Source organism: Callospermophilus lateralis, chromosome 17 (assembly GCF_048772815.1).
Source record: "Callospermophilus lateralis isolate mCalLat2 chromosome 17, mCalLat2.hap1, whole genome shotgun sequence".
Classification (NCBI taxonomy): Eukaryota; Metazoa; Chordata; class Mammalia; order Rodentia; family Sciuridae; genus Callospermophilus; species Callospermophilus lateralis.
The window spans coordinates 67,736,826-67,760,792 of record NC_135321.1 but is presented as its reverse complement, the minus strand read 5'-3'; positions in this window follow the sequence as shown (position 1 = coordinate 67,760,792).

Below are 23,967 nucleotides of genomic sequence, written 5' to 3'. Positions count from 1 at the left end.
AATTTCTGTTTAGGATATTGAGGTGGTGCAGAATACATGAGTGAGTACTCATTCCATTTGAATCCTCCGTGGACATGTACATCATTGTCTCAGGCTTTAACTCTGCTCCCAGGGCACTCTGTACTCTGTCTCACTCAAATAAGGCTGCCATATGTACTGCTAGAGAATGGGAAGTTGAAACCACAGGCATTCATCTCTCACACTTCTGAATTTGGGAAACCCCAGAAAGATGGTGTGAGATTTAATGTCCAGTGAGTTTTCCCCTCCAGGCTTGAGAAAATGGCTACCTTGCCTGTGACCTCCTAGGGCTAAGAGAGCTTTAGCATCCCTTCCTTTTTCTAGAAGGGCACTAGTACTATCATAGGAAATCTACCCTGATGACATCATTAAAATCTTAAGAGCCACTGAAGCCACCATCTCATGGAGGTTAGGGCATTCACTCATGCATTCTGCAGGCCAAAACTTTCAGGTCACAATACACAAAAACATCAAGAACTCAAGAGAAATCAGATTCCAGGATAGTACTTGATGTTCTCTCTAGTATATAGAGCATGTCCTGGATGCAGGGAGCCCACATGGGGTGGTCAAAGTGACTGAACAGAAGAGGCAAAGGCAAGGCCTGTGTTGGGTCAGGTCAACTTGCAGGGAAGTGTGGGTTGTGGATTGTGACTGATCCTGATGAACCCAGGCCAGTGCTTTGGCCCCTATCTGGACTGGAGCCTACCATGAATCTGGAGGAGGGATTGTGGAGGGCTCTTCAGGAATGTCAATGCATACTTTTGATCAGATGATCTATGAAAGGGCAGAAAAGTGTGTCAGATATCTGGGGCTAGGCCTAAGTGCTAGGGAACATGGGTTGAACAGCTGGCTCTGTTGGAGCTTCTCACCCAGCCAGGAAGGGCATCTGCTACCACAGAGAAAACCACTGATCGCTTACATCTCCAAGCATTACTTCCCTCTACCTGCAGCGCTAGACACTCTCTAACAGTTCCAGAAGCTCTGGCCTCAATGTTCTTAGTTCCACCACTGCCTGGATGTTCAGGGTTAGGGTGTAGGGCAGTAACCAGGCAAGCTCAGGGGGTGTCCACCATCAGTGAGGTCTGTTCACAGGGTACAAGTTTCACTACCTTGGGGTTGGCCAACCACCTGGAAAATAAACCATCTTCTAGCATATGGATCACCCCTGCTCATGAACAATGCCACAATAACACCCTGATGTTTCAGAAAGATTTAGAGTTCAAAAAACATGATCAGGGAATGCCAGTGTCTCAGATGCCCCAAGCACACACCTCTGGCATCATAATTCATGTAATTCTCACTATTCAAACAAATGAAATACAGCCCTCTTTGGAAGGTGGGTTGGGGTGGGAACCCAGGTGTTCCACTACTTTCAGCACAGCTTGGACTTTCACATGACTTCTCCTGAGTCTTGGGTTCTTGGTATATAGTCCTAACCCCACCATTAATAGAGAGAGAGTTGTCTTCCATAAATCATATCTTTGACCAGATGCTGATGCTTGGCTTTTCTGCGTGGTTCAGCGCAGGGACATGAGAAGCCTGGAATAAGTGTGGGAGGATCTTAGAGAAATGTGCCTGGCTCACTAAGGACCACATGGTTCTCTTCAGGTGCTAAGTGATGTCAGGAGCACTCAGAATGGTTTCTGCATTGGGAAATAATCCCTCCTGGGACCAGCCCATCCCATGGTCTGAGCACTACTCCCCATGCCTGCTACCAGCTCCTCATTGCTATGAAGCTACAGCTTGAGTTTTCCAATAAGAAATCTTTTTTTTTTAAATAATCCTATGTCTTGCTTACCTGTCAGGTTTGTGGATTTTGAGGCTGAAGAGATAGAGGACCCAAAGCTTCAGTTGATGATAGATTCCAGTGTCAGACACATCCAATCCCATAGAGGCTCAATCTTCCACATTCTCCAGTCTTTGAGATTGTGCAGCAAGAGAGAGCTAAACACATTCCCATAAAAATTTATGATTAAAAAAAAGGTGATAATGGGGTGTGATAGCACACATGTGAACATTCTTTCAGAATAGGGCACTTCTCTTGCCAGTGGAACAGCCCCTGAGCATTTGGGATTCCAGATGCCCTTGGATTTGAAGTGGATATAGCCTATTCCAAGGTGCTATCTTCTCTCCCCCTGCCTATGTAAAGAGTCAACACACCGTCTGCCTAGGACATGAGTCCATGTGGCCCAAGTATATCGAATATGGGTATCTCAAAATGTCCTCCCACATGACATACATTGTCCCACTGGTGCAGAGTCTCCTCTAATGGTTCCTGATGTCAGAATGTGCAGGGCCATCCTGGACCAGAGTAGATCCCTTAAACACTTTCTTTCACTGAATGGATGGAGCACAGCTAGAACAACCATGTACGCATCACCCTCTTACCCTCTGTCCTAGTGTGAACCTCCAGAAAGACTGGCCCTGAGGCTCACCCACCAGAAGTCTAATACTGCAGGTATCCAGAGACCAAAGTTCCTGACTAGATCACACTTGAAGTCATAACTGTATAGATGGATATCATGAACATCTGGTGGGGTTTCCCAACTTCACCATGTGGATAGGCCCACATTTGGCCATCGCGAAGTCCATGGGAAACTTGGAAGAGAATGAAATGGAGTGACATCTAAAAGGGGACAATTTGTATCAAGATCTAAATCTCCTGCCCTAGACTGATGAGCTGTGCTCCAAGAGGACTTTTTCACCAAGGTGGGCTGGGCTGGGAATCCAGGTGTCTACAAGACTTTGGGAATGTCAGCCTGGACTCATGGAATTATGTTTTATTCTTTACATTCTCAGCACTGTTTGTCTGTTGGGTGGGGTAGCTCATGGTCTTGATTTAGCAACTCCACGGTGTGAACCAGAAGACACCATCCATGCTTCCTACAACTCCCAGAGGTGTCTTGGGCTTGGGGACCCTTCCTACCAAGGCCACACACAATTTCTTCTTCTCCAGGCACAGGCTTCAATTTCCACACCCCCATTTCTTGGAAGTGTTGCTTTTCATAGGACTACACATGGATATCTTGACCCTAACCAAAGAGCTGGACCAGGAGGAAGGACTCACCCAGCAGAATGGCCATCAGAACTTCAGTCTGACACCAAGACAGGTGATACCTCCCATTCATTTTTACACATCCCACAAGTCCCTCTGTCTACCCTCATACCCAATACAGACTGAGCATGGGCCATTTCTGTTCTGTAGCTGGTGAAAATGCAACTATTGCCCTCAAAGTAGAAATGATCAGTGTAGGTGCCTGAAAGTTATGTTGTACCCCGACTATAGTGCTTCTAAATCAACTGCCAGCCAAGGTATAGAGGGACATAGTGATAGCACTGAACATGAGTCCTATATGGAGATCTGGCCCACCAGGGGTCACATAACCCTAGGTCCTATAATGAAAGCACACTGGTATCTTCCTGCACTGTTGTGAGTCTTCCTCAATGGGGCCCATCCAGTCCTCAACTCTTCCCTGGACCACAGAATCTCTTCTCTAAGCCTGGGCCAGTGAAGGGCAGTGGGTCCCAGCAGAACTTCTCCTACAGGAGCCACATGAGAAAGCAGAGGTGTCTAGTGAGGACAACCATGACCCTCCATACCCCGAACACCCTCCTGGCTTCCCAGCACCTTCTGCTGTGCTGCAACTGTCCCAGACCCAGGACTTCACAAAGGCCCCTTCATCCCTGGAGGCTGAGCACTACAGGCTCCTCTGCCCAAAAGAAGAGTCCTCATCTCTATCCCCCTCCTGATGCCAATCTATGAAGTGAACTACAGATTGACACCCAATGCATGCAGGAAAGACACCCTACTCTGGGTCTCATCTCCAGGTCTCTGGAAAGAAACATATGGCTCTGGGGCTGATTCCTATTGCCCAGCATCTGAGAGGAATGTCAGTCATCAGACCCCAGAGAAAGAAGAAGAGGCATTGAAGACAGTAGGATAGGTATCGGGTGAGCCAACCTCTCAGGCAGGGTCTTGGTGAGATCTCACCTTCACTACATCCTGCAACACAAGGGGCAAAGATCCTTGTCATTCAGAACTGATCCTGCTAGTCCTCAGGAAAGGGAGGGCAAGGAGAGGGCACTGGGAATGTAGGAGGAAGGCCAAAGGTGGGAACTGGGAAGGGAGAAGGAGAGAGGTGCATACCTGGGGCAAAGCTATACATGGCGGGAGTTGACTGTCAAGAGTGAAGAAAAAGCATTTAGTAGAGAAATGTTCTCATGGCTGCTGCCTTCTGCTGTGGTGTCTGTGCTACTCTGTGGGGTGAGGACTGAGAGGAGGAGGTATCTGCAGATTCCATTCCTCAGGGTGCACAGATGCAGGGCCAAGCCCTTGCCTCCATATTTAGCCTGCACCTTCCACTGATGCTGGAAGAAAAACAGAACAAAAGCTTAACAGAAACCCAGTCATTATGTTGTTTACATAGCCTCAGTTAATTTAAGGGGCCTTCTCTGTACATCCCTTCATGAACTGTGTCCCATAACCATCTCTGTTACCAATTGGCTGAGGATTCAAACATCCATCTGGAGAGCAACCACAAATAGGAAAAGTGCACCTCCCTTAATATTATCCGTTCTCAGTTTCCAGGGCCAACATATCCCAGATCTTAGCATTCACAGCCCTAAGAGTGAATGACAGTGACCCTCAGTGTCCAGTGAGAGCAGCTCTGCCATTGTGTTCCTGACAGGAGGAACGAGTAGCTACTGAGAGTTCCCTGGAACTCTTTCAACAACCAGACCTAGTAGCTCTTAGCAGCTCTCCATTGCTCTCTGTCATTCTCTTTCATAACTGTCCTCAGGGTGACCTTCCAGGTCTGCTTTCAGTGCCAGCAGCCTTTCCTGTAACCAGTTCTTAGTAAAATCAGCTCTACCTGCTCTACTTGAGATAAAAGGCATGCATAGGTTGAATATAACAATGTACTTGAGGCCTCACTAGGAGTTATGCTGCACCACAAGGGTAAGTGTAAAAGGAACTTTTTGCAGAAGGAGATTGGGAAGGAAGCTCATTTACTTAAAAAGAAAAAACAAGGTGGGCTCAAGCACACACAGTATCCTTCCAGGAAACCATGGGACTTCCCTGAGGTATGGGTAGGAAGAGGCTCCTCATACAGCAGACCAAAACCAGCTAAGGAGATTCAAAATGGTGGTACCATTGAAAGAGACTGAAGGATGGAGTGATCTCAAATATACTTTGACCAAATATAATTCTAGGTCACAGTGACATAATTGGGTCAGCCATGAATGTCAAAGACAGGGAAACCAATGTTTTTCTTTCCTTTTGGTATTTTTGGTGGTACAGGTTATTGAACTCTGGACCTCACACATGCTAGGCAAGTATTTTATCACTGTGCCACAACCCAAGCCCCCAAAGTTTTCTTTAAATGCCTTTTGGAAAGTGTTGGCCCTTTCTCTTCTGTCTCATGTAAGAGAGATGTTTGGAGCCTTCCGTCTTTTAAACCATCATAGAATTTTCTAGAATTGGCAATGGGGATGGCATTTTACTTAGATAGCTTATTTCTGATCCTGGGGAAGAGGCTAGATATCCAGGATGAACAAATATTCAGCATCACAAAGGGCTTCCTGCATAGGTGGACAAGGCTTGGTTTCTAGGGAAAGAAGTCATGGCCCCCTTTGAAACTTCAGCTAACAACACAGTCAAGATACATTCTGCCTGTTGTCATTACTCCCCAGATGGCAAGCCAGACAGGCATCCTACAGATCACTGATAACAATTTTAGAAAACAGGGGAGTGATGGACCACGTAAGTTGGAGCATCATTCAAGAACTGAGGTGAGCTGGGGCAAGCTGATCCATCACCCTGCAAGATCCCCACCTACACACATGGGTGATGGCCACTGCAGAAGCACACTGTACACAGGCCCTGAAGTTCCTGACACACCACTAAGCATGCACAATTCAATGACTCAAATTCTTTTTTCCCAAAGCATACAGTAAATGAAAGTGAGGAAACACAGAGTGAGATTGGGGCTAACTAATAGTGTTAGTGCTTTTCCAAATGCTAGTTAGCATAAATTGGGACCAATAGCATTTGTCTTTTTCCAGAGCCTTACAGGCATAAGCTTGGACACATCACAGTGATGCAAGGGCAATATAAACCCCTAGACTACCACACTTGGTCAGAGAAAGCCAGCTATCAGGTCCCCTCTTGCACTGCAGGAGTTCGATACATGTTCTTCAATAAATCCTACTGTTACACTCACTCTTCCTGGTCTGCAGAGTTCATTCTTTGAATTTGCAAGAAAGATCCCAGGAAAAGGAATTGATGGTGAGCCACTGGGTTCTGCATTGACATAGAAGTGTATAAACCACCTTTGAGAGGAGCACAAATTCTTAGCTGCAGAAAAATGCACTTCACACAGTCTTAACCTGCCAGCGGAAGCAGAAAAAACCCAGTTTCACCTGCTAACAGGGGTAGAAAATCAAGATTCTTCTTTCTGTGCCCAAATTGGGGCTTCTATGGAGGGTGACTGAAATGGAGCAACAAACTGTCTCCTTCATTTCTGCAGTTCTATACTCCTTATAGAAATAACTCTCTCTTTCAAAAATAATTAATGTCTGTCACCCATCTAAAATTCAGTAGAGCACCTGCTAGTCTAAAGCCACAAGTGTCAGACTTACTGGAGGAGGCTTGTTCAATATCTTTTGTCACTAAAGTAGAAATGTTGGTCAAGCTCAGCTTCAACCTCTCTCTGAGGAATACAACACATCAATGGATCCATTAAGTGTTTGCTTTTTTTTCCACTTTAAGACTGACTGGACTCAATGGTGGGAAGGGGTCCCTTACCTGGTGTATCTTGGATCCTAACACAATGTCTTAGTCTGATCCAAGGTCTTTGAAAAACAGTAAGACACTAATCCCCAGAGGGTGAGCCACATTGTCTATTGCTCCAGTTTTCTTCCCTTCTTTTCCTTTCTGTGTCTCTCTCACACATGCGCTGTAAACATCATGTAGATTCTGATTTCTTATACTCATTTAAATCCCAATTGTTTCAATAGAACACATGAATGAGGTTTTGAGGAATTTTCAATCCTTGGCGCTCCTGTTAGGACCCAAATCCCATGCTGTCTCTGGTGAGCTTCACTCAGGAGCAAGGTCCCATTCTCTGGGTTTCCAAACCCTGCCTGTTCAGAGAAGAACCCTGCCAGTTCATCCCTCTCCTAGTCTAGACTTCAGATTAGGAACTTTGCCTCCACCAGGGGAGAGAGGGAAAAAAATTTTTTTTTCCCCACAGCATGGAGGGGATTCTGGTGTTCAGAACCCAGGAAGAAAAAGACACAGCATGACAATCCACAATTCAAAGTCTCTTTAAATATATTAGATTTAATGTTTGTGCTAATGCAACAGGATTGTAGTGGCCCTAAGAATGAGTATGATAAGAAATATATTAGGACAGACTAGAATCTTCTTTAGGGCACTTAACCTAGAGGGACATGGCTCTCTTTTAGCATAATAACTAGGTTCCTCAAGAACATGTAACTCTGTTTATACTGCCCCCACAATGCATGGCAAAACAGTACAGAAAAACAGAAGATCACTCCTTTGAAGAGGGAAATGACACAGGAAAGGATTTTTGAATAATGCATTGGTCAGCACAACTAATATGTTATGAAGGCCTCAGAATGTGGTCACTCATGTCTTGAGGATCATAGTACTTTGTGGTGCTAAGAGCAACTACTCCACCTAGCAGGATTCAAAGGGTGGTCATCCATGGCTTTCAGGTCCACATGGCACTGAGGGATACCTCAATATGCCAATGGAGGGATGCCAAAGGAGGTCTTCTTCCCCTTTGTCTTTTAGATGGGTTATACTCCACCTGGCACCCGACTCCTTGAAGAAGTATTTGGAAACATTGGTATTTCTTTGACACTCAGACCCTAAAGAAGTGTCTGGTATTTTTCTGAGCCCAAGCTTGGCCTGAATACCAGCTGGAGGATGTGGAAAAATAGCCTCCTGAGGCAAGTATAAACCGTAATCCAGTTTACACTTAAACATAAATTGTAAAAGGGAGAATAAAGTGGCCACAGGTACCCTATACATAACAAGCTTTTTTTTTCTTCCTGGAGACACAACCCAAAATTATGCAACCAATGTAAATTAGATTCTTCACTCTTGGCTACACTAAAAAAATGCAATCCAAAGATTCTCAAGCTATATCAGCACCAATATTTTCAGCAAATAGAATAGAACTTTACTGGCTCTAAGTATGAGTATGATTGCAAATCTATCAGGAAAGACTAAAATGGAAAGCAGTTTCTCTTAGAGAAGGATCAAATACAGAAAAGCCTTTTTTCTAAACACTTATATCCTCCTTACTCAGGTTTTGCCAACAGAGCCCCAACATGCTGAGGAAATAGAAAATCAGGAGGAATGCACTTCAGCTCCTTCCTATACCTACAAGTCATAGGAAAGAGTCCCAAAAGACTCATTATACTACAGGTCACTTTTCTCTGCAAGGCTTGAGACAAATTAAGAGTGACTTAGAAAGATTCCAGGATGACCTTGATAAATATACAGAGATATTTCATGGCATTAACCAAACTTTGACCTACCTTGGAAAGACATAATGATGTTAATGAACCAAATTCTCTCTAGCACTGAACACTAGGATGCTTTATGGGTGGCTGAATCCTCTGGGGATGAATGATATATAGTGCAAGTCCCAGGAGGCCTTCTCCTTCTAACTGAAATGGACTCAGAAGAAACATAGCCAACAAAGCAATAGGCAGTTCTCTAGGAGGATCAAAAATGGGATACAGATGGGTCACATGGGGCAATGGAAGGGAAAGTACTTTCAGGATTGTGTGGTACAGGGCTTTAGGAAAACCCATACTAAATCTCCAAATTATTTCAAACAATCTGGAGAATGCAGAAACTTCCACAAACATTTTAGAAAAACTCAGGGAAGCATTAATTAAATACGCCACAATGTCCCCTGTTTCCCCAGCATAACAACCTGAAAAACAAATTCATAACTCAATCATTAGGAAAAAATTACAAAATCAACTGCAAAAGGGAGACAACACTTTAGATAGTTTCTTAAAACATGCCACTTGGGTGTTTTACAATCATGACCAAGAGGAAGAGGAGGAAGAAGATGAGGAGAGAGAGAGGAGAGAGAGAGAGAGAGAGAGAGAGAGAGAGAGAGAGAACAAAAGAAAGCAACTGCCCTTATGACAGCCCTACAGATGGCTAAATCCAGTAGACAAGGTCCCCAGAGTGGTATTGCTCCCACCATAGCTGGCTAGAACTGTGGCCAAGAGGGACATTACAAGAAAGACTGCCCATGAAACAAAGCAATGCCACCAACAACCTAACCTGTCACTGAAGTGGATCACAGGTGTTTCGAATACGCACACAGGCTAGGACCAGTGGACAAATCCCTCACTTCAAACAGTCCAACAATAGGAATGATGGGTCCTGGGGAATCCTTCTTAGGTTCCAACTATTCAGACTGTTTTATTTCTGTACAGGAGCCTAGGATGACCTTGACTGTCGAGGAACGGAAAATTAATTTCTTTCTTGACACTGGTACCATTTTTTCTAATGCCTCTCAAACCTTTGATAAGTCCATCTAATTGACCTTGACTCTTCTACCCCTGCCTCAGGAAGACCTGAGCCTGGCAGGCCAAAACCAAAGTGAGCTGAGGCAAGCCGATCTGCTATCCTTCTGCAACAAATCCTGCCCACAGTGGGGATGCCCACTGCACAACTTTTCCAAACCCCAATTAGCATAAACTTGACCAATAGTATTGGTTCTCCTTACAATTAATAAAGACAATAAATATTTTTTACTCAGGAAAAAAGTGAAGTTGAACCAATGGAATTCCCAAGTGCAAAACAATTTCTGACTACCTACATGCATTGTTTAGAATATTTATTTTTTAATTACAGATGGACACAATATCTTCATTTTATTTTCATGTGGTACTGAAGATCAAACCCAGTGCCTCATGCATGCTAGGTGAGTGCTCTACACACCTCTGAGCTGAAACTTCAACTCACAACCCTGCATTTCCATGAATTCTAAAGACAATGTGCAGTGTGAGAAAGGTTGTCTAGTGTTGCATTTCACATGGTGTAATACGGAAATGACACATTAAGATATCATAAAAACAGTGCATAAATACTTTTCTCTCTTTACTGAATTCAAGAGGTTTAAAGATGTATGAAGTTTTGAAGCATTTTGGTGATGGCTTTCCATGATAGAGAGTTGCTGTCTCAGGGTGCCAGGAACATATGGGGCGTTCTGCTAACGCTACAATCTGAGAGCCACTGGTACTCCAACCACAGAACTGCTAATACTAAGGGAGCTAGTTGTACTCTGCCTATTTGTGATTGCATCTAAATTAATCCAAAGAAGCCTAAGATGTTTGAGAACCTCTTCTCTCCTGATGCTAATTCTGAATTTCCTTCCTGCCCCATACATACCAGGATATGAAGGTTTTAATGCTTAGTGGGTGAGCAACATGCAGAAAGGGCACTAAGAGAACAACTTCCTCTGTAAGCAGCCCAAACATGTGTTCATGCAGGTTTACTCATGTGAGAGTTCTTCAGTTCTTCCAAATAATGTCCCCTCTGCACATCACCACATCAGCCTACATCTACCTGGAGAAGGCCACATTTTCTTGCAGCAGTGCACTTTGTGCTTACTTCTGAATCTAGGCCTCAGGGGCCTCTTCTGTATATTGACAATTCTTCCTTATTTACTTTCCCTTGTTCCTTGAAACAAAGCTCTATTACATCTTGTGGTTCTCATTTACACTTTCAGTGTTATTTGTACTTCACATATGATACCACACATACATATATACACATGTATGCATAGATTCATATGTCTACTTATACACATATATGTGTTCCAATTCAAATTACAAGGGTGAATATTGTTTACTGGCTGTATCATGAATGATATGCTCAATAGAATAGTGGCTTTCTGGGGTGGAATTTATTTCTGGTTACCATGGGCATGCCATGGAATCAGGGAGAGTGATTAAGGAATAACTGTAGGAATTAAGAAAATTGTTTGTGAGAAAATACTTATCAAAATAGTGCCCAGTCTGGGTTCAAATATCTTTGAGACTTAAAACAACACTTGTATTCCCAATTATCTAGATGCAAGACTCTGGATGAGAAACCTAATTACTCTAAGAAAGATAAGGGCATATTGTTCAATGTCTACTTAAGAAAAGGCCAAGGGGCTGGGGTTCTAGCTCAGTGCCAGGATGCTTGTCTAGGATGTGTGAGGCCCTGGGTTTGAGCCTTAAGAGTAAATCAAACAAACAAACAAATAAATAAATCATGTCCATCGGCATCTACAGGAAAAAAAAAAACTTAAAAAAAGGAAAATCCAAAATGACAACAGAAAGTTTTCTCAGACAAAAGACCCAAGAGCCCTACAAAAATTGAGATAAACAATAATGTGAAAGAACTCTTGTCAAATTGAGTAATAAACTCCACTCCATAAAAGATAACATTAAATTATCTGCCCTGCAATATGTAAGGAGTGGTATAGAGCAGGCATTTTGATCTTTAATTTACCTCATTACATTAGTCATCTTTCTGTGGCTTTGAAAGCATATGTAAGGTAAACCAATTACAAGGAAGAAAACTTTATTTTGACTGAACATTTCAGAGATTTCTTTCTATGTATACTTGGTCAGCTTCATGGTTCTGGAGACTCCCTGGAGGCAGAACATCATGGCAGAGATCACATATTGGAGTAATGCTGCTCACCTCATGGCAGCTGGGAAGTAGACAGCATGAGGCCAGGATCCCAATATCCTCCTCAAGGGCATGTCCACAACCATGCAACCTCCTTCCAGCAGGACCCACCGCCTACTGTTTCATCACCTCTCAATATTGCCAGAGGCTGATGAGGAAATATTTATAGACCTTTCGTGGATATTTAAGATCCAAATCACAACACATATTTCATTCTATACTTCCTACATCAGGATGCATATGCCTAACACTGCATGCTGGTATTTGGAATTCACAGCTGTGACTTAAGCAAGGTCAAACTGGGTCTCACATGTGGACTGGTGTGAATCATACAGAGATATGGGATTCTGACTACATTCTGGCAGTGAATGAACACTTTGGTTGTTATCTCTTTGGGAGGGGTAAGCACATTTCATGAGAGGGTGGAAGAGAGAGCCAACTACAAGTGGTAGTAGTTCAGTTTATCAGTCGGTTCTCTGCTTCTCAGGCACATATCATAACTGTCTTTCCTGAACTTCTCTGAATATTGGTTCAGCCAAACTTAATTTTCTGCTTGTCCACCCTGGGACATGCTGCATTCTATAAGGAAGATTATTCAATGTTACTGTAATAGTTAATTCCATGTACTGATTTGGCTAGGCACAAATACCCAGCAGTTTGGGCCAAACACCAGTTAAATGTTACTGTGAAAGTTTTTGTTTTGGGCGTGGGGTGGGAATTCGTATATCCACTCAGTGGACTTTGATTAAAACAGATTACCTTCCACTGTCGGGGGTCTCATCTACTTCATACATATATGGCCCCAGGAAGCAGACATCAATTGCCATGTCCCTTAAATACATCTACTAACAGACACCTAAATATTTTTCCACTTCACAACTATTGCTACTACTTCAAGACAAACACACACACACACACACACACACACACACACACACACCTGAGGTGGGGTAGTTAATACAAACTCAATACACAAGTAACTCTCCATAGGTATCTCATCTTCATATACAAGCTCACACACTCCCAAATATGAAGAAATAACTCTGTCTTCCAAAATGCAGAAGCCTGCCATCTGCACACCACACAATGAATATATTCATACGACTGCTCCACAAAATTAGTAACCGACCAGCCTTCACACACTCAACTATATGTGCATGGGTAATGAAAATAAAATTTATTCAAAATCCCTTGTACAAAAACATGATGTCCAGAATGTACAAATATCCCTCCTCCATTTCCCAACTATAATAATCACATTGCAAGTGCAGAGAAAACTACCCAAATGCCTTCCTTAACATAGCCCATATGCAAACACATGTGTATCCAAACTCCCCAGGGTGTGTTCATGGGAAAACTATATATATACAAGACCACCACAAGAAAAATATTACAAAAACCAGAGCTGACTTTCCCTTGATCTCTCATATCCACACAGAACAAGAAGATGACCATCACCACTTCATCTGACCCACACTTCTGAACACATACCACATTCTCGTCAGGCAGTCGAAACAGAGCAAGATCCAAATTATGAATGCACATCAACACATTAGGGACCCCGCCACCCCATCAAAGGAACAGTGAAAACAACCAGAGCCCTCTGAACTCCTACTAACCCTCCAGGACCAGCGCAGCGTCTCATGCTCTCACCCAAACAACCACCCCGTGATCTCATGCCCATCAAAACGGAAGGAAAACTTCCTGGCACCCAGAAATATCCACAGGGGCCCCCAACAGCCCAGCAACGCATACGTGAAACCATATCATCAACTTCACTGCCGCCATAAACAAGCACCACAAATTAATAAGACAACATGACTCTCTTTATTGCACAGGACTTGTGGTCACCCGGTTCTCCCATCATCATTTAGGTGCTCTGTCCAGACGAACCCCGCAACAGCCCACCTACGATGGCCCGTCAATCACGGGGTGACTACAGCAGAATCAACACACTTGGCTCAGTGTGTTCCCTTCTGCAAAGTTGCTAAGGCCAGGGAAATGAGCGTCCTTCAGCTAACAACCCTGATGCCAGGTGACAGTGTCCTCTACATTCACAGGTTTCAGGTGGAACAAGAAGATGACAGTCACCACTTTGTCAGACACCTACAGGAGCCTCAGACCTGCTGACCAGGACTGCGCTTCTCAGGCACCAAACAGGTGCCCTGGAGCCGGGTTTCACACAGGCTGCAAGGGACATGGATGGAGGATGCTTCGACGTGGGCGCCACACTGGCCATCTCACCCCTCACTGCCAGGCCTGCTGCAAGCGGCCTGCATCCCCTGGGTTGCCTGGCGAGGCGCAGGGGCCAGAGGAACGGGCAGGGACATAGTAGGAATGGAAGAGGTTCGTGGGTCCAGTACCTAGAGGCTTATGGGACTGAGTCTGGACGCCGCCATGGGAGCCCAGCTGGCCGTTGGGAACCCACTGTCTGTGCTCGCGCCTGTGCCTTTCCCAGCAGGAGCCCCAATGCACCTTGGAGCCTTTGCATGGCAGCCTGTGCGCGCACCCTTCCAACCAAGCATGTGCTCAGGCGCGAGGGATGCAGGAGGGACACCCGTTGGCCCTGCAAGAGGAAGAAATGGGCAGGGAAGCCTGCAAGGTGTCTCCGGAGAGAAGGCTCCCCATAAAGAGCATCTGGGCTGGTCCTTCATTCAGTGGGAGCACCTGAAATGACAAAGTGATCTTCGCAGTTACAAACTGCTCATGCCTACAGTAGAGACCACCCTGCTGCAGTCCTTGGAAGCTAAGGAAGCTCTCTACCCTGTGCTCCTTCCCATGGCCAGTTTGCACAAATTGAATTTGACTAGTGTTATCATATGAGCACCTGTGGTATAGCAGTTTGAAGCAGTGCAAACTGATTGCATGGGTAAGGGCTGAAGCTCAGTGGCAAAGCACTGACCAAGAGGATACAAGACCCTGAATTCGACCTTGGTTTAGCAAATAAAATTTGCTTTGAAAAATCTGGTCTCCAGCATTCATTACAGTGTATAATTATTTTTTAAAAAATTTAAAAAACCTGTGGAATGAGAACAGAGTTTTTCTGCACTGCATATTTTATATCACTGCTTCGAAATAACAAGGGAAGAAAGAATGGAAGAAGCTTCTTTTTAGTGCCTGAATATCATGGTTTGCCCCCCTCCTGCCATTTATTGAAAAGACTTATAATAAGGTGTTAATATTTCATGAACACCAAACTGTGTGTTTTGCAAGCCAGGGATGGGAGAAAAAAAAATCATCACCAACAAAAACAACAAGAAAAAAACACTTTATACATAAAACACAATCCATACCCCACAGTTTTTTAAGAGTACTGACTGTGTATACCGGTGATTTTGTGGCTCATGAGAGCCATGGTTCACTGGTCCTGCCCATCATTGGAAGCAAAGACAATTTGGTTGTTGAAAGAGAGGGTCACCTGTCACACCCCTCTCCTGTGGATTTTAGAAACTACTTCAAAATGACCCGGAGGCACACACCACTTGTGTCACCCCTGAATTGCCTGAAGGGAACTCAAAGTTCTTCTATACCTATTAGAGCTCTTCCTGGAAGTTCTGCCCAGCCCCCCCCCCAGGCCAGCTGTCCTTGGCCCCTCCCCCGCTACAGAATGTCTGGATCCAACATTCCACTGTGGTTTACATTTAAACTTTGGCCAGCTTGGCTCAGTTGGACCCTGAGCATCTGTTACAGACAGGTCACTCTCTGGGTCCTGTACTGACGTTTCCCACTGTGGAGACTGTGAGACACTGTGTCAGGTGTCCTGCCTGGCCTTCAGAAGGAGGTGAGCCTGGACAGTCAGGGGTCTGTTATCTGAGGGCAGTCACCCCAAAAACCCTTGGGAGTAAGAATGGAGCACTTACCCTGTGGTCAACTGATTGAACAGAAGTAAGGGAAGGAAAGAGCCTTAGACAATACACTTGAAATGGCCCAGGAAGCCCTGGGAAGACTGATACTGCTCATGGGGAGGAGGGCTCCTAAGACCCAGGTCCAGTCTAATCCGGGGAAGTACACTGGGTCAGCAGAAAGGAGAGAGGCCACGGGATTGATTCCTTGTAGAATGGACACAGGTCACTGCATGGTTTTTTCGGCAGTCACAGATGGGGTCCCAGTGAGGCCTTCCTGGAGTCAAGATGCTGAGCCCTGTGTCCATTCTTCAGACACATGGAAGCTGCCTGGGATATCATTCTGAGGGGACTGACTGGGAGTCTCAGATCATAAGTGGGCAGGGGTAAGAAGTGTTCTTAGTTAGAAAACTGCCCAATGGGGATCTCAATGACCACAGATGCAGTGCGATATAGTCTCTGTGGGTGAGGCTGCAGGGCACTCCAACTGCCATAGCCCAGGGTCCCTCACAGACTTCCTGCCCAGGAAAACTTCTCCTTCCATTCAGACAGCAGGTGTCATTGATTCCAGAAGGGCAGGGAACCCAGGAAACCTTAGCCAACATAGATTTGGGCCTCTGGGGGATCTTCTGAATCCTTACCACTTTCACACTCTGTGTGTGTAGCCTCAGCTCATTGTTTTCAAGACAACACAGAAGACTTTTGCTTATCTTCATGGTTTGGTTGGTACTCCATGATAAGGGAGCACATGTGGGGTGTTCTTCATTTTCCAGGATCACGTTTGAAGATGACTGGGTTCTTTTGAAGACAGGAAGGAGAATAGCACACAGTTAGGAAGGGGCTCTGCTCATATTGTCATTGGAACTTAGGCAGCTGTCCCGATGGATACATGCAAGTGTTGAAGTGTGGTACACCTCCCATTCTTTGACCTCACTCAGCATAATGTCCTGGTGAACAGGAATGTGCTCCCAACAACTTGCTACAGGTAGCAGCTGGTGCAGGCCTGAGTCTCTGGGACACTTTCCTTCCCATTATTAGGAGTGCAAAGGAAAGGACATCAGAATGGCTCTAATTCCCAGGCCCAATAAAAAAATGACCAGTGTCTGTGAAAACCTCTGGAAAACCCCAATCCTCACCATCCCATCAACTTCATAAACCTCAGTAACCTTTGGTGGTCAGCCCTGGAGAGGATCTCCGGGACTCAGTGTCTATCACATAGACCTCTTCCCTGGGAAAGGAGCTCCCTGCATTATGGCAGCAACCAGTGAGCACTAGGATCACAGATGGCCAGGATCTGTCCCCCATTCGTGTTTGGTGTGGGAAGTGCTGGGAGAAGCACCCACATGCTGGGCAGGATGTGCTCCTGGGTGAACTACAGAATTCCTCAGCCTCTAGCTAGGCAGAGATCTCAATCAGGTGTTTCTTGTTTGTGTGTGGATGCCTAGGAATAAAGTGGAGGGGTATATAAGGAGTATTAGCAAAAGGAAGGCTGAGGAGGTGATGGGGGAATAGGTTTAGAACCTGTCACCTTCACAAGTGACCCTAAAGTCCCTGCATCTGCCCTGGAGAAGGTCCCTTTCCTGTTGGTGAGAATGAGGAGGAGCATGGTGCCACTGAATAGAGTCAAGTTGATCCATTTCTAGGGAGTCACCTAGGAGGCCAATGGAGTGTCTGCAAAGGATGCACAAGGGGCCTCTCAGAATCAGAAAAAGCTGAGGTGTCACAGTCAACTGGGAATCCTGGTGTACTGAAAATGAGATTTCTCTGGGTAGAACTATGACTAAAGGAACGGAGCAAGAAATTCACTCAGGGACCTTTGCAAACTGCACAATTTCCCTGCCCAAGGGCCCTGAGCTGTGAGCATTTGTTCGCAGATTTCCACTGAGTAAGAAACTGGGGGTCCTCAATCCTGCTGTCATTTTCCCTCCCCCATTCTCCGCTTTGCTTTGCCTCCACAGCATCTGCATCGCGGAGACCAGGCATGAACTTCAATCCTGGTGCCCACATGTCTGCATTCAGGGGCCTACCCTTTCTTCCAGCTGCCCCTGTGCCAACACACCAGCCATTCTGGGAGTTGCCCCTGGCACCAAGGGTGACTGCACCTATCTCCCAGGGTAACCCTCTAGTGCTGTCCACTTACCCTGGACAGTCATATGTGCCAGGGCTGTCCACCTCTGGAAAACATGGGCCACAACTGAGGCCAGTGGGGCCTCCTCATATTCACAACATTATCCACACTCAGACACCCCTCAACTGGAGGGCCCCAGGGGCCTTCTGTGGGGGTGTGGAGCATCCTGCTCCATTCCTCACAGCACCTTCTGCCCTGAGGACCACTGTACCTGCCTCAGACAGTGGAGGGATTCAAAACTATGGGATCCACTGGCACCTGGGCCTTCGCCCTCCAGCACCACGACCATTTGCCCAGATGGCCCCCATCATGTTCCCAATGAATGCACGCCAATGGCCAGGTACAGTGTACGGGGAGGGCACACTACCCACCTTCCCAGCTGCAGTGCCACTAGATGACTCCAGCAGACCTCCCAGCGTGTATGAGAACTTCCGGCGCTGGCAGCGCTTCAAGACCCTGGTCCGCAGGCACCTTCCTCAGACTCCTGATGTGGAAGCACTTTCCTGCTTCCTCATGTGAGTGTTCTCCTCAGGCTCCCCCTTGAGCTCTGTCAGGAGGAAAAGCATGGGTTGGAAAGAGGAGGCTGGGATGTAGGGGAACTGGACGAAAGGTCCTGAGGGTGAGGGGACAAGCTGAGACCAGGGAATGAAACGTGCCTTATGTCCGGTGCCTATCACAGCCCTGTGAGTGCAGGCAATCTTTGTCTCCAATGATCATCACCATCACATGGAGGACTCAAGGTCAGAGGAGGTTCCTGGGGGTAATGTGGGCCAGGAATCGAAGTTGGCTGTCTGACTGACTCCATGCCTCCCCCAGTCATTTCACCTTCCACCATAGACCTGATTGTTCTCAGCACCAGGGACATCCCAACCACAAGTGGGTTTAGTGGTGCTGGCTCCAACACAGAAATCTATGGCTCCCCATACACATTGTCATGAACTCCTGATCAGGACCCTCTGGTGATGTCACACTCGAGGGGAAGCTGTCTTTGGATACTGCATGGGCATGTTCAACTTTGCCCCAGTTTGTAACTGCTCCCAGGCCATTCTGTGCCCTGTCTTCAGTCAGCCTGGGCCACCATGATGCTATGGAAAATTTGTGAAAAAACAAAAAGGCATTCCTTTCTCACAGTTCTTTAGTCAGGATTCCCAGGTAAAGGGTAACTGACCTAAAATCCCATGATTGCTCTCTCTTCTCCTTGCTTGAAAAGACAGCTGGCTCACCTGTGTCCTCACAGTGTCTCCTCCTTCTCCCAGAAGAACACTAATGCCCTCATGAGGCGCCACCCTCAGGATCTCATCTAACCTTCTAAGCACTAAATGCAGTGTCCAGATACCATTCCATTGGGGGTTAGGGCTTCAACAGGTGAATGTTGGGGGATAAAAACATTCATCACATAGTACACCTCAATGATATTTGAGGAATCCAATCACAGTCATGCTGGTCAATGCAGCCCTTGGTGTTCAAGTTTTGTATAAGTATCCTGGAGTCCCAATGTCAATACTTTGAGTTGAACATCATGGGGCAAATAAAACAAAGGTAGGAAATTATGCTGTTGGTCTACTGATAAAGGAGGGTGACCTTGTGGACACTGATCCTGATGAATTCCAGCCCAGTGCTTCGGTCTCTGTCCCGACGAGAGCCCACCATGACCATGGAAGAGGGCCTGAGGAAGGGTTTGCAGGAATGGCAGCGCACCAGCAACTTTGATCGGATGGTCTTCTATGAGACTGCAGAAAAGTGAGCCAGTTTTCAAGGCCCAGAGCCTACTGATGGGGGATCATGGTTTGCACAGCAAGGTCTGGTACAGACTGTCACCTACCTATGTTTTGGCTCCGAGGCATCTAGCTCTCCAAATAGCGGCTCCTTCTAGCTTGAGGCCTGGGCATTCTCTCGGCAACAATCCCAGAAACTCCAGGCTCCATACTCTTGATTCCAACTCTGCCTTGAGGTTCAGGGTCAGGATGGGGAGGAGGTACCAGCCCAGCCAGAGGGTCTGCTGCTGCTTTGCTGGCTCTGCAGAGGGGAAAAGTTGCACTAGATTCACTCGGGCCACCTGCCTGGGAACTGGTACCTCTTTCTAGAGTGAGGTCCATTATAACTCATCAAAGTGGCCACTACTTCAACCTGATGTTCCAGAAGAGGGTGGTGGTGGGGAGTGCATTGTCAGGGCCAGCCACCACCTCAGGTGCCCCCAGGACATGTCTCTGGTCCTTACTGCCTTTGCTCTATGTAATCCCAGCCTTTCTAACAAGGGAAGGGAAGAACCCACCCTCCTTGGAAGAAACCCAATGTTCTCAGCTTAGCTTTCACTTCCACATGACCCTGCCTGTAATTTGGTCTCCCAGGTGATCCTTTCAGGGCCCAAGGTCCCAGCCTCGGTACCCCTGAATTGGGTCAGGACCTCTGGTGTTCCCTGATATAAATCACATCCCTGACCAGTTTCTACAACTAAACTGATGATGTGGTTCCTCCTGGCAGAAACAGGAGAGAGCCAGAACAAGGATCAGCTAGGGGCCCTGCCTGGGTCCCTCAGATCTGATTCCCTTAAGGTGCTAGTTGATGTAGTGTTTCCCGAGAACTCTAGTTCTTCCTCTGTAGCAGCTCCCTCCTGTCACTGGCCGGACCTAGTCCAGGACGCAACTCCACATTCCTGCCACTAGCTCCTGACTGGTAGCTTAGAATACTCCATCGCCTAGAATCCCACACCAGCACCTGCCTGGTATGGCTAACCTGATTCTCAGCTCAGCCTGTGCTTGCCTTACCCAAATCCCATCAAGGTTCATGGAGTTTGAGGCTGCAGAGGAGATGGAGGATCCAAGGATGCAGTTGTCAGGGGTCTTCCAGTGCCGACCTCCTCCTGCAACTCCGAGGCTGGAAATCCGAAGGCCTCCAGTCCCTGAGGCTGTCCAACAGCCAGGTAGGGTACCCACATTCACACAGTAGTCCATGATAGTGTCCAAACAGTGAAAAAGGCCAAGGCAAGTTGTTGTCCCAAATAAGAACTTTTCCTTCAGTATTGGAGATTCACTCTTACAAGAAAAAAAGCCCCTAACACCTGAGGTCCCTGCCACCCAGCTATGAACTGTGTATTGACTGGGCCAAGTACAGATCTCCTTTCTCTCCTTGTCTCTCCAAAGAAACAACACAAGATCTGCCTGGGACTTGGGTCCCGGTAGGGTAGAGTGCATGCAATACCAGTCACTACAAATGTCCTCCCACTTGACTCTCCTAGATGTTGCATCTGGTGCACTATTATATCCCTCGGTTCCTGGGTCAGGTTGTCCTCATGCATGGCATACCAGGTTAGGTCCCCTGAACCCCTGAACCCTGCCTACTACCAAGTGTTTGGGATGAACATGGAATCCTCATTCACACACCACTCTGGTCCTCCCTGTCCTAGTGTGCACCTCCACAAAGACCAACACTAAGGTATGGTCTGCCCGCTCATTAGCGGCCAAAACCAAGGCACCAGAGACCAAGGTGCCTGAGACAAAGGCACGCAAGTCCAAGGCACGCAAGAACAAGGTGGCCAAGACCAAAGGGCCTGAGAAAAAGGCGCCCGATGAGATCCCACCTGAAGCCATCCAAGAGTACATGGACATCATGGATGAGCTATTCGGGCCTACGAACTTTGCCACGTGGGAGCCCTCCTACTTGTCTACAGAAGAGCTTGCGGCAAACTTGGGAGAGGAAGGACTAGAGCAACAGGATGATTTATACCCAGATCCAAGTCTCATGAGCTATGTTGATGAGAACTTTGTCAACAAGGTGAGCTGGGCTTACAATCTTGGTGTATACAAGGTTTGGCACTCATGGAATTGAGTTTCCTGGCTTAGAATCTCAGATTTATTTTGTGTGTGTGTCTGTGTGTTAGAGAGAGAGAGAGAGAGAGAGAGAGAGAGAGAGAGAGAGAGAGAGAGAGGGAGGGAGAAAAAGAGAAAGAGACAGAGAGAGAGAGAGAGAGAGAGAGAGAGAATGTGCATGCACACGTGTGCACTCATACATGGGTGTAGCTGGTACTTGGGATATAACAACCCCATGGTGCAAATGAGCATGGGATTATTATTGCTTCCTCTTTCTCCTAGAAGTCCTCCTGACTTGGGGCCATTTCCTCCCAAGGTCACTCACACTCTCTTCCTTCTCATCCCAGGCAGAGAATATAATTCATCCTCGCTTCCTGCAAGAAATGCTTTCCTCCAAACCATATATAAATATCTTGGCCCTAACAAAAGAACTGGAGCAGCAGGAAGGACTCACTACTGACCAGGTAGAAAGCAGAAGGAAGGTCTCCCAGTAGACCAGGGGTAGGTGATACAGAAGAGAGGCATGGACACCTGATAAAGAAGTGCAGGGACACCAGGAATAACAGTGGTTGGGAAGAAACAAGAGGTAGACAAGAAGAAAAGGGCACCAGGTAGAACAAGGAGATAGAGACACGAGGTTTACCAGGGTTTCAGAACAGACACCAAGGCACAGAGCAATATATGGCAGACTAGGAGACAAAGGGACACAAGTATACAGGAAAGGGAGTTACCACAGGTGGAGAGGGGAGCAAGGGATAGCAGGTAGATGAGGAAGGCACAGGACCTTACTCATGTGGCCCACAGGATGTTATCATTATCCTGTCTGTGATGGCTCCCTGAGTGAGTCTGTTCCAGGATACAGGATGTAGGATGGGTAAAAAAAGGAAGGAGACATGAGAGCCATGAAAGGGTTCAGGATATCAAGCAGAAAGGAAGCCCAGGAGTGTGGCCAGCAGACACTCAGTGTGTTTTTATGAGACCAAGATGAGTAACAGATCCACTTCCCACTGAAATATGATTGTCCTGATCCCTGTGGCCCATTTCATGCATGAAGAAGAGTTGGCCAGTGCCCATATCCTCCTCCAGCTTGTGAAGAAGCACCTTTGCAGGTGCCTCAAGGTCATAATATGTCCCAACAGGACACAAGAACTTCCGAGGCAGCTGCAAAACACGGTGCAGAGAAGCGGAAACATCACACTGATCAAGGGGCCAGCATGGAGGACTGGTCCACAGAGGTGGCTTCCCAGGTCATGAAGAGGAGCAGGACCATCGAGCCAGAGTTGCTGGGTTCAAAGGACACTGCTATCCTCCAAGGCTGTCACGGGTCTTCTTCATTGGGGACCATTCACTCCAACCATCCTCCCCCAAACCGCAGATCCTCCTCCTCAAACCTGGGGAACAAAAGTGTAGTGGGTCCCAGAAAAGCCACTTCTTCTGGGCGGCCACATAAGACAGCCAATAGCTGCAGTGTGGACGAGGACCTCCAAAGCCTGGATTTCCTCCTTATCTCCCAGCACCGCCTGCTGCCCTGGGAACTGTCCCAGAGCCAGGCCCCTCCAATAGAAACCCTGTGCTCAGGAGATCAAGCAATCCAGGCCCCACCTCCCCAGAGAGGACTCCTCAGCTCCCACCCTCCTCCAGGTGCCATGTCCATGAAGAGTGCTCTCACTGGACGCGCATGCTTCATGAAAAACACACCCTGCACTGGGCCTCCCCTCCAGGTCACTGGAGAGCAAGATGTGGATCTGGAGCTGGCTAAAACCTCACAGCCTCTGAAGAGGAAGTGCACATCATCAGGCAACCTAAAGGAGAAGAGGCCCTGAGGACAGTCCTGTTGACCAGTGGCCTCTGGGGTGTCTGCCCCTCAGGCAAGATCTCACCTTGCTTCATTCTGTTTTGGAAGGTCCAAAGGTTCTTCATCACATAGGACAGTTCCTGTGGGTTCTCAGAAAAATGAAGGGAGTGGGAGGGTATAGTAAATGTAGAAAGAGGGTAGGGGGAGGTACTGAGAGGGGAGGGTCACAATGTTCAATCCTGGGTGGGAAGCTGTACCTTGTTTGACTGTAACTGGGAATAAAGGCACTTTGGTAGGAAAAAAATCTCCAGCTTCTGCCTTCTGCCATGTTTTCTGTGCACCTAAATGCAGTGAGAATTGAGAGGTGATAACTGGGGTTGCTAGGACCCAGGGTGCACAAGTGTCCATCTATTGGGTCTTGTTTCCAGATTTAGATGAGTCCTCCCCCTAATCCTGAGAGAAAACAGACAAGATTCCAAAACCCAACTCATCACCCCGTGGGAAATGCCTCTCTTGGTTTAGGGGATCTTCTCTGTGTATCCCTCCATGATCTTTGGCTGTTAAACATCTCCCTTAACAATCATCTGAGGGCCTGCTATGAAGAGAAATAACAATGAGGCAAAGCACATCTCCCT